The 15618-nt window shown below is 47.4% G+C and overlaps 1 long non-coding RNA gene across 5 annotated transcripts in view; it reads left to right on the top strand.

Moving 5' to 3' along the window:
* Nucleotides 1–967: 967 nt before the first annotated feature.
* LOC116573216 overlaps nucleotides 968–15618 on the top strand; it is a 65221-nt gene continuing 50570 nt past the window's right edge. For 4 of the 5 annotated variants that reach the window (XR_004278658.1, XR_004278660.1, XR_004278657.1 and 1 more), the window contains exons 1-2: nucleotides 968–1277; nucleotides 7062–7150. This is a non-coding gene — a long non-coding RNA (uncharacterized LOC116573216). Of the gene's footprint in view, nucleotides 1278–7061; nucleotides 7151–11574; nucleotides 11717–15618 lie in introns of all 5 variants that reach the window. The other variant, XR_004278661.1, reaches the window with a different exon arrangement.

The raw sequence follows: 15618 nt of genomic DNA on the forward strand, positions 1-15618 counted from the left end.
TGGGGAGAGGGAGCAGACAGCACATTCTCTGCAGGGCAGGGAGGGTGGAGCCTGGGGGGAAACCGTGGCACCAGGTGCCAGCTGGGGTGGCACTGGGATAAGTCACGGCACAAATTGACCCTGTTTACTGTTTTTATCCCCCTGGGATTTAAATCTTATTTTAGTCCAGAATTACATGCCCCTTCAGCCAGGAGCCTCTGTCCCTCTCTTCCTCCTTTTATCTCCCCATCCTCTTGCCTTTAATGTTTTTTTTTCCTCCACTTCAAGTTTTTACTGTGTGCCTGGCCCCAGCCAGAGCCTCCCCTTCCTCTGACACCCACCCACCAGGCGTCTTTGGTGGTAAATGAAACGCCCCAGCAGGAGACAGAAATTTCTAGCTCTTCTCCTTCCTGCTGAGGCTCCGCGGCTGGGAGTTCTCAGCGCAGCCTGTTTCTTTTTCTTTTTTTTTAAAGTTTTTATTTAAATTCCACTTAGTAACACACAGTGTAGTGTTAGTTTCAGGTGAACTACAAGTTTGTTCACACAGCGTACAACAGCGGGTGCTCACTCTTTAATCCCCATCCGTGATTTCCCCCATCCCCCCCCCCCCACACCTCCCCTTTGGTCACCATCAATTTGTTCTCTGTGCTGAAGAGTCTGTTTCTCCATCTGACTCCCTCCCTCTCTCTTCCCCCACCCCCTTTTACTCATTTGCATTTGTGTTGTTTCTTAAATTCTACATATTTAAGAGTGAAATTGAATGGTATTTGTCTTTCTCTGATTTATTTTACTTAGCAAAAATGTCACTGCGAATGGCAAGATTTCACTCTTTTTATGGCTGAGTAATATTCCATTGTACACACATACCATCTCTTCTTTAGCCATTCCTCAGTTGATGGACACTTGGGCTGGTTCCATAGTTTGGCTATGGTAGATAACGGTGCTATATACATCAGGGTGCATGTATCCCTTTGAATAAGTATTTTCATATTCTTTGGGTAAATACCTAGTAGTCCAATTGCTGGATGGAAGGATAGTTTCATTTTTGACTTTTCAAGGAACCTCCTTCTGCTTTCCAGAGTGGCTGCACAAGTTTGCCTTCCCGCCATCACTCGGCCTCTTTCTGATAGGACGAGCTCTGAGCTCTGAGCCAGGTACTCAGGGATAGCCTGGGGCTCCATCCCGACTGAACCAGACCATCAGTGACTCTGCATTATGACAAGGCAGCGCCAACGTAAATCTCCGAGTCCCACGTATCCAGGTGTCCCAAGTCACAGGAGAGAATGAAGTCCAGAGAGGTGAGAGGGGAGGATGAATTCACACACAGCCCAGGTGCCAGACTCCCCACCCAGTGCCCTTTTCCTATGGAAAAGTCTGGAGGGCAAAACACGGTCCTTCCTCCTGTGGCATTGTGCTAAGGACTTCAGGAAGCCCATGCTGTTGGTCTTCTTACAGAACAGAAGACTTACGGAGGGTTAAGTATGCAGCTCTGACCCCTACATGGCAGATACCTTGGGGCCAGGCCAGCGATGGGAAGCAGCAGGGAGCAGTGAGGACTGTGGCAGAGTGGAAAGTCCTTGCCTCATCTAAAAGAGGAAGGAGAGCCCAGCACGGCCTCTTGTCTGACTTCTCAAGAGGTACCAGAATTCTGGGCTTTTAAAAACAGACAATCTGGTTGGTTGCATTAAAATAGGAGACCCAGAGTCATGTGACCTGAGTTCAGGCTATTCTTAAGTGGACCAAGTGCAGCCCGTGCTCTAGGCACAGCGATGGACCTGGGGGACTTGACAGGGGACCGGGGGGTAGAGGCAAACGATGAACGTCAATGAACGCTGACCCGTTGCTTAGCACTTCCTTTCTGGCTGCTTTCCTTGGACAACTTGCGTAGATGAAGACAGGAATTATAGCAGAAGAATGCTGTGGAGTTTCTGTTTTAAGAATAGAGGGCTAAGGTTAATGCGGGTGGGACCTTCTAGCCTATGCAGACAGTGAGGAGTTGGGGGAGTAGATCTTGTGGTAGAAACTGACAGAATCCCCAAGTCCAGTTGAATTAAAAAAAAAAAATAGCCACAGTGAGTGCTTACTATGAGCTAGGCATTACATGTTAGGTCATTCATTTAACCCTCACGATGACCACATGGGGTGATTTATCTCTTTCTTTTTTTTTAACGGGTGAAGAATTTGAAGTTCAAAGAGTTTAAGTAACTTGCTCAAGGACACACTGTAAATGGCTTTTTCTAGCATTATGCTTTCCCTTCCAAAGAGTTCTCCCTGTCCCCCACAAAGCCCACACATGTGTGCACATAAGCACCCCCACTCTAGATGCAGACACATAAAATTTTGTAAGTCATCCTAAGACCCCTATGAAAAAAACCATGACTTTCATATCTTGCACAGTTTTTCATTAGTGAAAACCGCCTTTGGATGAGCTTACCTTTCCCACGAACTGCAGTTTATTGGCTTGGCAAAGGCGTCAGTGAGGGCTTGATTGTGGTTTATTTCCCAGCTCCCGGAGAAGTGCTCAGCCCGGGAAACAACCCAGCCCATCTTTGTGGCAGCCAGCAAGCTGGCAGCGGGCGAGGGGCAAGCACTGAACCGAAGTCGGCTCCTTTTCCTTTCTTTCCATTCCCTTTGGGGCTAAGCCAGGCTTTCTGCTCTCACTCCTGGCTCTTCCCTCCATGATGGAATAGGACCAGCCTGCGGCCCCCCTGCTCTCTCTCCCTTCCTCAGCCTCGGCCACATCACTGGGTGTGTGCCGGGAACTCAGCACCTACCTGCCTTGGGAGTTTGGTTATAGTCTGTGCATGATCGGAAGCTCTGAAGACACTCTCTGTCATAGTCCTGTGAATGACGTGCATTTCATTTTTGGGGGGAGCAAAATCAGTTTATCTTAGAGAAGTCCCTGGAGTTAGCTTAAGGAAGGGCCAAGGGCCTGCTGGAATCCAAGTAGAATCTGAAGCCACAGGAAAGGCTCTTCCCAGGCATACGGTGGCAGCAGAATGCCCTGACCTCACATTAGTGCTTCACCAGGAGTGTGATTCAGCTCAGCTCCACTGCTGACCTGCTCCCTTCTATGGCTCGATCTCAAAGTTTCCATTTCAAATTCCCAGAAGTGACAAGCCAAAGGCCATCATCTGGGCAAGATGGCCATCACGGATGGAATCAGCTGTGGACAGCGTGCCCCCAAATGTTTTGTGCCCCCTGTCATTTTTACTGCAATATTATTATTATAGCAAAGATGACTTCAGAATGCCCAGAAGGGGTGAAGTCATCCTTTCCAATACCCAGCCTCAAATGCCTCTGCTGTGAATTTTTTAAAATTAAAATACATTTAATTAAAAAAACTATGATATGCACATGCCTGTACGAAAGCCAAGTGATCCTTCCTCCATGCCCCCCCCCCAAAAAAAAATGAACATGGGAGGAAATCAGAGGAAATCAGGAAGTCAGGGCTCTAACCTGTCAAGAGCAGGTGACATCAGGGTTTAGGTGTCAACTCAGACTCTGCACTCTCCTAATTTCTCTTGGAAAGAAAATGATGAAAACAATGTAGAATGAAGGACATTTTGGCAGTCAGTTACCAAAACCGGAATAATAATGCCCCTGTACTGAAGCAGTCAAGAACATCCAGGACCGTGACTGGCACATAACAGATGTTCAGTAAACGGCAACTGTGATGATCAACTCCCGAAGGCAGAGCTCGGCAATGGCGTGGGACTGAATAATGAAGTTGTTAAGGGAGTAACTGATGACCCACTGTGACCCACAGAGTGGAAGTGGCTTGTGTGGAACGGACTTGTGAAGAACACAAAGATAGTCTGGATTGGCAGAAAGAAAGCTGGAAAGGAATGACCGTGGCAGCTTTTCAAAAACACTTGTAGACGATAACCAATATGCTAAGAAAGAAGAGAGAATAGAATCATATTAAATGCTCAGTTAAAATCACAAGAGACCAAAAAAAAGAGTAGAAAGCAAAAACAGGAACTAAGAATGAGGACAACAAATAGGAAAACAGTAACAAATGTGATAGATATTAACCCACTTATATCACCTTGAACATCAGTGGTTTAAAAGAAGCAATGGAAGGGGGCACTTGGGTGGCTCAGTGGGTTAAAGCCTCTGTCTTCGGCTCAGGTCATGATCTCAGGGTCCTAGGATTAAGCCTCTGATCAGCGGGGAGCCTGCTTCCCGGCTCTCTCTGCCTGCCTCTCTGTCTACTTGTGATCTCTGTCTGTCAAATCAATAAATAAAATCTTTGGAAAAAAAAAAGCAATGAAAAGACATAGTCACAGCAAATGAAAAAACAACACTGGACTATCGATTAAAAATGGATAGAGGAAAATAGACCAGGCTAACACGACTCAAAAGAAAGCAGGAGTAGCTACATTAATCTCAGAGCACTTTTCCAGACTAAGGAAGGTTGTCTGGGCTAATGTCCGGGCTAGGTCATGAGGATTGTGAGTTTGAGAACCCTCAATGTGTCTCCAAACTCAGAGCTTTGGAAGCACCTTCTCAAAATGTTCGAAAGAGCCATTTTACAAAAATCTGAAATCACAGAGAGCATCTCTGAGAGGCGGTTGGGCCGATTTCACTGTCTCTTGTGGGGAGCAAGAGGACAGGTGGGTGGTGGGGGGTGGGTGGGAACCGAGCAGGCTGGACCGGTTTCCACAGAAGACTCAGAAGATCAGATCCCTCCAGGCACCTGCCCACTCTCCTAGGAGCTTGGAGAAGGCAGGTACCTTCGGAAGACATGCTGCTGGGAACCCCAGCTCCCTGGTGGAGAAGGGCGGCAGTGACAGGATTTAGGGGCTGAGCCCAAGTTCTGCTTCACTCCCACGAGGATCCAAGAGAGCCAGAGGTAGGTCTGATGGGGACGAGGGCCAGGTCTAGCTCTTCTAGCCCCAAGGTTTCTATAGCACAGAACAGGGGTCAGGGAAGAGGACCTCCCACCCCTGACCCGTCCCTGCACCTGATGAGTGTTGCCTTTTAGGCCCGCACAGGGAAGGATGAGCTTGCCTCCTTTGGAGACAGACAGGGCTACACTCCAAGCTCCGCTCTACCTCCAATTATCTGCATGGCCTTGTGCATGTTTCCCTCTGCATCTCAGTTTCCCTCATTTGTCGGATGGAAATTGCAGCATGAGGTTGGGGTGCCAGTAAGTGTGCAAGAAACATCAGTCATTATCATTAGCCAGGAAGCCTCACCAGAGCAGAAGCCACATCTCCTTCCTCAGCTGATCTCTCTAGGGCAGCTTGGCCCCAAACGGGCTCTCTGGCCTGATGGGCTGAATGACATCCGTCTGTTTGTCTTCAGACCTCAAATCCATTCACCCGTCTCTGCTCGCTGGTGAGCTCACCCATCAGTTTCTAGTGTCATGGTGAGGATTCTAGAGTTGGAGGTGTTTTTGTTTTGTTTTTTTAAGATTGGTTTTATTTATTTATTTATTTATTTATTTATTTATTTATGAGCTATAGGGAGCATGAGAGAGTGTCAGAGGGAGAGGGAGAAGCAGAGTCCCTGCTGAGCAGGGAGACCCCAAGCCAGGGCTGGATCGCAGGATCCTGGGATTGTGACTGGAGCTTAACCACCTGAGCCACCCAGTGCCCCTGGAATGCCCGGGTCTTAATCCCGGTTCTGCTACTGAATAGCTGTATGACCTGAGTCATATTATTTAATCTCTTTGTGCAAAATGACATTCTCACTTTTTTAACATTCTTGCCAGCGGTGAATGAATTCATACAGGTAAGGTGCTGAGAAAGGCTCCAGGTGCTCTTCCCCTCCGAAGGACGGACGGCAGGGGTTGGGAGCTGCGGCCTGGCAGGGAAGTAAGAGCTTTTCCTGGGAGCCTGCTTCCCTTCAGACCGGCCCCTGCAATCAGTCCAAGGTCCTACATCCCCAGGTCTTCGTCCTTGGACAGGTGGCTGGCTTTCCGGAGCCTGGAGGTGTGGACTGCCCTTCACCGGCCCCGTGGGGATTTGCTCAGCCTTCCAGATTCCCATCCAGATTCCCATCCAGATTCCCATCCAGGTGTGAGGGGAGTGCAGTTGGCTAATTAAGCTGAAAGCAGCGTGAAGGTGCCAGGGAGGAAGTGGAGACATCTGTTCTCCTCTGATTGTCAACTGGCTCCTTTGTTGCTTCTTTGTAAGAACGGCTCTCTCCTCCCAGCTGCAGACTCCCTCCCCCCCAGCTGCAGACCAGTGGGAGGGCTGTCAAGGGGAGCTGTGATGAGAGATTTTCTCCTCCTGTGTGTGCTTTCCAGGCCTGGGCTTCTTACTCAACATCTACCTTTGGTGGAGTGGGTTCCATTTCGCCTTGAAGATAGCATGTGGAGCTGATTTCCTTTTCACTCAGTTGACATGTTTCTGCTGTATCCCCCCCCCCCCGCCCCCCGCCCCGTTCCCTGGGCTCTGTGTATTTATTTTTATCACGTAAGGAGAGCTCTGTCTATTGCCCCGTCCAGTGGGGGAACGCACTGCCACCGTGTGCATTATGAAGGGTGATAAAGCGCTACAAAATTTGAACAAAACCCTTCGTGTGCCTGGGTGGCTGAGGCCAGCATGGTTCATTCAGAGGCAAGGACCGCTCGGCTCCTCTCGGGGACAATGGATCCACAAACGGAAAGACATTCAAAATCCTTTGCTTCTTTGGTCTGTAGCGAAGTCAGAGATTGGACACACGGGTTCATCAACATTCATCATGTCCCCAGCACGCTTTGGTCACGTAGATGAGGAAAGAAAGAGGAGACTAGAGGAAAGGTGACTGAGGTTCATATACTGGATGCTTAGGAAGTACTACGCAGTGAGCAGTCGCTTCTAGATCCTCCCTAATCAAAGCTCAGACTGATGGCGTGGTCCTATATGCCAGATGTTGTCCTAGCACCTTTCTCTGCAAGCCACCAGATAACTGACTTCGGAGTCATCTTGAGCTCAGGTCTCTGACTCCAGCCTGCATCGTTAGCCCATGCTACACTGTGTTTTCTATTTTACGTATTTTATAAATTTTTTTTAATTTTATGGATTTTAAACTTGTTAATTATCCTAGACCTCACACTTAAAGGCGGTTACTACCATCTTCATTTACAGGCTGGGACACTCACTAAGACCCGGGAAGGTGAACTTCATCAGTAGCGGGGGAAGAATCCGGTTCCTGGGTTCCTAGTGCGATTACTCAGGTAATATCAATACGCATTGGAGAGTGTGAATTTGCCTCAGTTTCTGCTACTCATTGAAAGCGCTGTTGTCTCTGCTTCGATGTTGTGTCTCCAGTGCTGAGAGCAGGTGGCCCGATAACTACCTGTTGAGTGCCTAAATTCCACAGCCACCTGTGTCCTGCTCCTCCTCCCGACTATAACCTGTGAGTGGGACTGTGCAGGCAGGGAGGCTCTGGTCCTCCAGGATTGCCGGCCCCAGCACCCTGGCAAGGTTCCCCTCACGGGGCAGCCTGCAGACCTGCCTTTTTGCTGCTGTGGCATGTCATTCTATTTGGAAGATATGCAAAGGAGTAAGTGAAATAAAGATATGCCAGTGAAATAAAAACTCACCCAGGCTTTATGAATTTCAACCTTCAGAAATACTTAGAAACCATGATAATGTTTCCACCAAGGTCAGAAAGTGTGTGAATATATCAAATTGAAATCAGGTTTTCACAACTGGTGGGGTTCTGTGATGTCCTCAGTCACAACACATCAAAAGAAAGGTGTATTGCACTAAGTGAGGAAGAAACATTTTGTTCTCATAATCACCCAGTGTTGGCCACCCTCTGCCTACAAGGGAAGGGGCAATCGTTGCTTATTTCAGGGTTTCCCGAGGCTCTGTCAGGGGACCTGCTCCGTCCGGGTCTGGCCAGTTCTTTTTCTAGATACCCTTCTCTCCCTGCCTGCCAGGGTGTGCTCTGTGCTCTCAGAGAATCTGGGAAATAGTCGAGGAGCCTCCAGGATCTACTTGTGGTCTGAACAGGGTTTTAGGTTCACGCAGTCAGGTGGTAGAATCAGGCACACTCAGCCTATGCTTCTAGCTCAGTCATGAGCTAGGTGAGGTTGGGCAAGTCATTAAGCCATTATTATTATTATTTTTAGAAGATCCTGAAATGTAACCCTTAGAATTGTTAGATAAAGACAAAATAAAGATATGTTCTGTTTGTCCCCTGATGAACCCCAACTCTAGATGAGACTGAGCTTGTGCCCTGGGGTCTGGGAGTGTAGCTCTAATCCTATAGTTTTCTGCTGTTTTAAACATTCTTGGGGGGCACCTGGGTGGCTCAGAGGGTTGAGCCTCTGCCTTCGGCTTGGGTCATGATCTGGGGGTCCTGGGGTAGGCCCCCACATCAGGCTTTCTGCTCGTCGGGGAGCCTGCTTCTCCCTCCCTCTCTGCCTGCCTCTCTGCCTGCTTGTGATCTCTCTCTCTGTGTCAATGAATGAATAAAATCTTAAAAAAAAAAAAAAAAAGTTCTTGGGGCACCTAGATGGGTTCGCCGGTTAAGCATCTGATTCTTGATCTCCGCTCAGGTCTTGATCTCAGGATCATGAGTTCAAGCCCTCCCTTGAGCTCCAAACTGGGCATGGAGCCTATTTAATTCCCCCCAAAATGGAATTAAAAACCTTCTGCAGAGTTTGCATTGTATTCCATAATATGCCCATACTCTCTGCTCCTGCACCATGGGATAGAGAACCAACATTCCAGGGTTAATAGTGTATTTTGTCCCTTGTGCTAAGCTCTGGGACTTTTGGCATCATCCGTCTGTCACCACTCCTCCCCTGTTTCAAAGGCACGGGTGTCTGAGGAAAGCATGACCACAGTGCCTCGTGCTTGGTAAGACATCTTCATTTTTCAGTTTGTTTTTAAATCATACAATTCAAGTTTCCAAATTATGCTTCCTTTTTAAATGGACGTAGAGTTGACCCACAATGTTGCATTAGTTTCGGGTGTACCAGGTAGTGATTGGGCGAATTCCCCATGCTGTATCTTTCATCCTTCCCGACTCCTTCATTCTGTAACTGGAAGCCTGCAACTCCCACTCGTCTTCACTCCTTTCTGCCCATCCTCCCCGCTGGCAAGCACCAGCGTGTTCTCCATATTTATGGGTCTGCTTCTGGGTATGACCTCTTTAATGTTGCTTGAAAATTATCTCTGGAATAAAGGCTGAAGAGGTCAGTAGGTAAAGGGCTCCTTGGAGAGCACCTGTTTGTCCTTCCCCCGCCCTCAGAACTGCTGCCCCTCTGTTCTGATATAGTTTCACCCCCCACCCTTGGGGGCCAGGCACTTGCTGCTTATTGAGTTCATCAGCATTTCCCCCATGGATCTCAGACTGACTAATTAGCCTACCCTGCCTGATGGCTGAAGCCACAGGGCCGTGCCAGGCCAGCACTTTTCCACATGGCATCTGCTGAGAAAAAGCAGAACCTTTAACCCTGTCTTGTCTACATGGTATGGGTACGCATGAGCTCGTGTGGAGGTGGATGTGGGGATATAACCCCCCCTGGCTTGAGGGATCGGGGCTGGGGGTTCTTCTCCTAGAGCCCGTAGATATTTCCCTGCATGGTCAGAGAGGGTCAGAATGCTTGGAGAGACTTAAGCCAAAGATTCTCATCAATATTGAGGATGATTTAGGGGGAGAGTGGCATTGGGTAACTGAAACGATTACCCTCATTTTGAAGCACATTTTATTCAATTAATTTTTTTTTTTTCCCATCTAACTTAGCCTTTTGTTTTGAAAGAAATCAGGATCAGTCAAAAAAAGATCTGATAGTTCTCTCTTCCTCTCCCTTGGGTTGACTAGATGAGAAAAGTGGGTCATATCACCAGTGATCTATGCTTTCTTGGCTCACAACCCCTCTTGCTAATGCAAGACCCCAGTCCTTGCCAGAGCCCCTCAGGTGTTCCCAGGAAGTTTCTTATGAAGCTTATAAGCAAGTCGGGTCTTATAAGCTCATAAGCAAGTCGGGTCAGCTGCTGCAGGTTTCTATTGGACTCTGCTGTCCCTGGGCCATCTGTGCCTGTCCACCTCTGCTGGACATGACCACAGGACACTGCCTTCTCCCCACCTCCACCACCTTCCGCCACAGAGCATCCCAGTCTCCCTCTGGGAATACCTGCCCTTCCACGGAAGCATTGGTAATGCCCAGAACCTTCGAGGGACTAGCACATGGCAGCCTGTGGCACAGTTTGAGGGAATAGCTGTCTCTACTTTGTGCTTCCCAGAGCAGCTCTGCCCGAAGCTCCTGCCTTAAAAAACAGCCAGAGGTAGGGCTCTTTCATTTTTTTTTTTTTTAAGATGTTATTTATTTATCGGTGGGGGGGAGAGCGAGCACAGGCAGACAGAGTGGCAGCAGAGGCAGAGGGAGAAGCAGGCTCCCTGCTGAGCAAGGAGCCCCATGTGGGACTTGATCCCAGGACGCTGGGATCATGACCTGAGCCGAAGGCAGCTGCTTAACCAACTGAGCCACCCAGGCGTCCTGCTCTTTCATTTTTTATTGAAGGCCCTCTCTCCCCAGGGGATCGGGATGGTGTGAGGTTAGAATCTGGGTAATGGGTTCAAACTGATTAGGCTTTGAAGCCTCGTTCTCCCACTGGGGAGTTGTCCATGCTGGAGCAATTTCTTGATTTCTTTGAGCTTTAACACCATGATTTGTGAAGTAGGACTAAAACAGTGGTACCTGATTCAGGATTGTTTAGAGGCTAAATAGGCGAATACACCCAAAACTACCTGTTTCCCATAATGCTCTCTAATGCTAGCTAAGAGGGCCCAAGTGAGACCACTAGGGGCTGGGCAAGGACAGGGATGGTGACATTCTGCACTCTCAGCAGAATCATGCCTTCTCTCTCACCTTGAAGACTTGACATTAGGTCAATCTTCTCCTCATCTCCCTCTTCCCTCAGGAGATTCCTTGCTGGAAACTCCTCAGTTCTCCTAACGACCAATTTGTCAGATATTCCAAAACACCTGTGAGTCCCAGCGGTGATACTGCTTCGGCTCCACGTGGGACCATGCTCCCCATTCATCTGCTTGTATCTTTTTATCTATGCATCTAAGCAAATGGGTATTTATATGTTGCCATTTGCTGTATTTGTGTGTGTGTGTGTGTGTGTGTGTAGCTTCTGGCTGTACACACACATACACCCCCACACACATTTAATTACAGCTACCCAGTTCCTTGATGTGGTGGTCTAAAAATCTCCCCCGTGAGCAGAGTTGCCTCGTGGACTCCATGAGAACATGCTAGTGAAGGTGGAAGGGACTTGCCATGGTTCCTCATGTTCAAGAAGCCTTCTCTGAATGGGGCATCAGAGGATGTGGACTTGCCTCCAGGAAGGCCTGTTCTGATAACAAAGGCACAGCAGTGCATCTCAGAAGAGCGAGGTTTCCCAGAACAATCCGCGAGAGCCACTGTGAAATACACTGATGTTCTCTGAAAGCAGGCATCTCCAGCAGACCCACTTGGCTCCAACATTCCTGGCAATGAGTACATATTCTATTTCCTTTCCTCTCCCACCTCCTCTGCCATATGACAGAACTTTCTACCATCTTTTTTTTTTCCTTTTTTTATTAACATATAATATTTTTATTAACATATAATCTATTATATGTTATATGCCCCAGGGGTACAGGTTTGTGACTCATCAGGCTGCGTTATAGACACTGGCGGGGGTATGTGCTACGGTGAGTGCTGTGAAATACATAAGCCCGGAGATCTTTCTACCATCTTGATGTCCTGTGATGCTCATGAAGGAAGTCTGCGCAGGTTAATAATGAACCCAGATGGGATAGAGCTTGGTTTGGGGTGTGGGATTTTGTATCTCCTGGGGTTACTTGGGTTTCAAAGTCTTCAGTGGTACTTGGGCATAGGAAGCAAACCCTTCCTTGAATCTCTTCCTGTACCTTCTGCTCAGTTCTCGCCTGAAGTTCAGATGCATTCTACCTACAGAGACTGACAGTTCTATGTGAGGTCTGATCTGAGTCAGGACTGGTCCAGAGAAGAAATCGTGTCTTCTGAAACCCATTTCCAGCCCCTTTTCCACGTTGGGTGATGAGGTATGGGTGCTTACTACTCCCTTATAGGCATTCTAGATCTTATGGGCTATGGCAATACCCACCTTTGATACTACATGTACTGTTATTCCTTCTCTCCTACTCAAGGAAGGATGTGGGTAGGTGTTATGAAGGATCCTTGGGAAAATCCTATAAAGGATTTATAAATCCCCAAACCCCCCACGTTGCATCTCCCCTTCCTTGTATCAGGGAGATCATATGATAGTTGTCTTTCTCTGATTGATTTATTTCACTAAGCATAATACCCTCTAGTTCCATCCATGTCGCAAATGGCAAGATTACGTTTCTTTTGATGGCTGTATGGTATTCCATTGTATATATATATACCACATCTTCTTTATCCATTCATCTGTTGATGGACATCTAGGTTCTTTCCATAGTTTGGCTATTTGGACATTGCTGCTATAAACATTCAGGTGCACGTGCCCCTTCAGATCACTACATTTGTATCTTTAGGGTAAATACCCAGTAGAGCAATTGATGGGTGGTAGGGTAGTTCTATTTTCAACTTTTTGAGGAACCTCCATGCTGTTTTCCAGAGTGGCTGCCCCAGCTTGCATTCCCAACAACACTGTAGGAGGGTTCCCCTTTCTCTGCATCCTCGTCAGCATCTGTCATTTCCTGACTTATTAATTTTAGCCATTCTGACTGGTGTGAGGTGGTATCTCACTGTCGTTTTGATTTGTATTTTCCTGATGCTGAGTGATGTGGAGCACTTTTTCATGTGTCTGTTGGCCATCTGGATGTCTTCTTTGCAGAAATGTCTGTTCATGTCCTCTGCCCATTTCTTGATTGGATTATTTGTTCTTTGGGTGTTGAGTATGATAAGTTCTTTCTAGATTTTGGATACTGGCCCTTTATCTGATACGTCATTTGCAAATATCTTCTCCCATTCTGTCAGTTGTCTTTTGGTTTTGTTAACTGTTTCCTTGCTGTGCAAAAGCTTTTGACCTTGATGAAGTCCCAGTAGTTAGTTCATTTTTGCCCTTGCTTCCCTTGCCTTTGGTGATGTTCCTAGGAAGAAGTTGCTGTGACTGAAGTCGAAGATTTTGCTGCCTGTGCTGTCCTCAAGGATTTTGATGGATTCCTTTCTCACATTGAGGTCTTTCATTGATTTGGAGTCTATTTTTGTGTGTAGTATAAGGAAATGGTCCAGTTTCATTTTTCTGCATGTGGCTGTCTGATTTTCCCAACACCATTTGTTGAAGAGACTGTCTTTTTTCCATTGGAAATTCTTTCCTGCTTTGTCAAATATTAGTTGACCATAGAGTTGAGGGTCTATTTCTGGGCTCTCTATTCTGTTCCATTGATCTATGTGTCTGTTTTTGTGCTAGTACCATACTGTCTTGATGATAGCAGCTTTGTAATAGCACTTGAAGTCTGGAGTTGTGATGCCACCAACTTTGGCTTTCTTTTTCAATATTCCTCTGGCTATTCGAATATGGCCACTATTCATAAACATGGTAGCCAAAGCCACTGCTTCTTGTAAGTCACCTGCTTATCTGCTTTGAGGGAGAATGTGGAACTTCTATACACCCTGGGCTTAGGGCTTTGTGTTTAGGTATATTTTTATACAAGGACACACATGAGCATGCACACAAATCTTCAAATATATTAAGTAGTCCTTTTGTAGCTTTTAAATAAAGCAGAATGTTGTAATATAAATTCACCATGGGGTTGGGTTTTACCTGGGGGCCCATAATCTTTTACAGGGATCTCCATAGGACATCGATAGGAGTTGAGCAAATGACTATTGTGTGAACAGTGAATCAGACTGAGATCAGATCTCAGGGATGGTACACGTTCCACATGGAAAGGCAGCCAGAATCAAACCTTAGGAAACCGCTGGCCAAACATGTATGGGTTCTTCTGAGTGGGGAAGAGCCGTGTGCTTGGACCCTGACCTTGCCCTACTACAGAGCACCCTTGGCCTCTCCCACCCATGATCTCTCCCTCCTTGGTCCCACTCGTGCTGGTGTCTGCATGGTCTGGTTCTTTCGTCTATTATTCTGTATGCTTACCTCATTGTTCAGTTAGGTTTTGAGCCCTTCAAATGCTGGAGCAGGCAGCTGTGGCCTTCAGTTTCAACTCTACCCATTCCTATATGCTATATGGCCTGGCTGTTTCAATTCTCTGAACATCAGTTTCCTGATCTGTAAAACTGGAATAATAATGCTTTCTTTGTGGGCTAAGGAGAAAAGGTAATAGATAGCCCTTAGCACAGAGCCTAGCATCTGACGTGGGTTTAGCAAATGCCAGTTTTTATTAAAGTTGTTATTAAGATTCAGCACTCATTCACTCATCTGACATTATCCTCTGTGTCTGTACCTCCTTGTTTGCTGACACAGAGTAGGAGCACAGCATGGGTTAGCTGAATGAATCAAGTCAAGACCTTGTTTAAGACCTTCCTCCTTAGGTCCTGGGATGTGGCAGGAGTCAGTGCGGTCTGTACTCAATGGCAGGGCCCAGGAGAACTTGGAGAGTCCAAGAAGGAGCTCGGATTTGGGGAGCAGGCATCCGCTAGGATGTGGGCTCCTCTGGTTCCCTGGCTCCATTCTGAGTCTTGGCTTGACTACTGTTTGGATCATGGAAGACCTCTCATGTCCATGGATGGCATGGAGAGGGTCAGGGTCAACTCTGCAGACCCCTGTGCCTGCAGGAAGTGCTGCCATACGACCCTGAACATCGGTATGGAAGACAGAGACCCTAGGCATTTGAATGAACATTCCAACCTCTTGCCTTATGTTTGTGGAAAACCGCGGAGGGATGTGAGAGATGACCAGCTCTCTGCTCCTCCCTTGAGATGTGACCCGTGGAACCTGCTCCAGCTTTTGATTTCCGTCTCCTCCAAAATGACCTTCCCTTAGCAGCTCAACACCTCTCCTTTCAGCCCTCCCCTTTCCTTCTTTCTTTCTCTGCTAATGATTTTTGTAGTTAATGAGCCCCCCCCCCCCCATTCTCTATGTATGTGACTCTGCCGTCAACGTTAGTAACCATCAGCCATCTATTTATAACCACTGGGCCTCTCAGCTCTCCTCCCCAAATTCTTCCACGGCCTCTTTATTTTTTCACAACTGCAGCAAACAAAGTATGTCTCGGCGAAGATGGTTATTTCTCTAATAAGGCGTCTCAGTATGGGAAGAGACACTGCTGTCGAATAATTAACAACAACTTTGCTGGGACCCTTGGCCTTACGACTGAGTGTTCGGCAGCTCAGTTAATGCTCATGTGAAGGCATCTAATATTCTATGGAATTTTCTCGCGATTACAATGGAACCTGATAATAATGATGCCTGCAAGGAATTGTCCCTCCCTGTCCATCATAAGGATCACAGAACTCTGCATCTCTATCGATTGATTAAGTCCCTGTTGAACATATGTTGAACTCTGTGTTGTGCTGTTTGCTCCAGGGAAATGGCTGGGAGAGCTCTAAAAGGATAGACACTTGAGGCTCCCTCCAGCCTCTCTGAGCATCCGAAGCTGTGCCTCAGACTATCCTGTGCAGCCAAGCTTGAAAACCAGGTCTGGGGGAGCAGGGGAGAGCAGGTGCTCTTCAGTGTCTGGAAGATTTGCGGTGTATTCAGAGGGTAGCTG

Source organism: Mustela erminea, chromosome 14 (assembly GCF_009829155.1).
Source record: "Mustela erminea isolate mMusErm1 chromosome 14, mMusErm1.Pri, whole genome shotgun sequence".
NCBI lineage: Eukaryota > Metazoa > Chordata > Mammalia > Carnivora > Mustelidae > Mustela > Mustela erminea.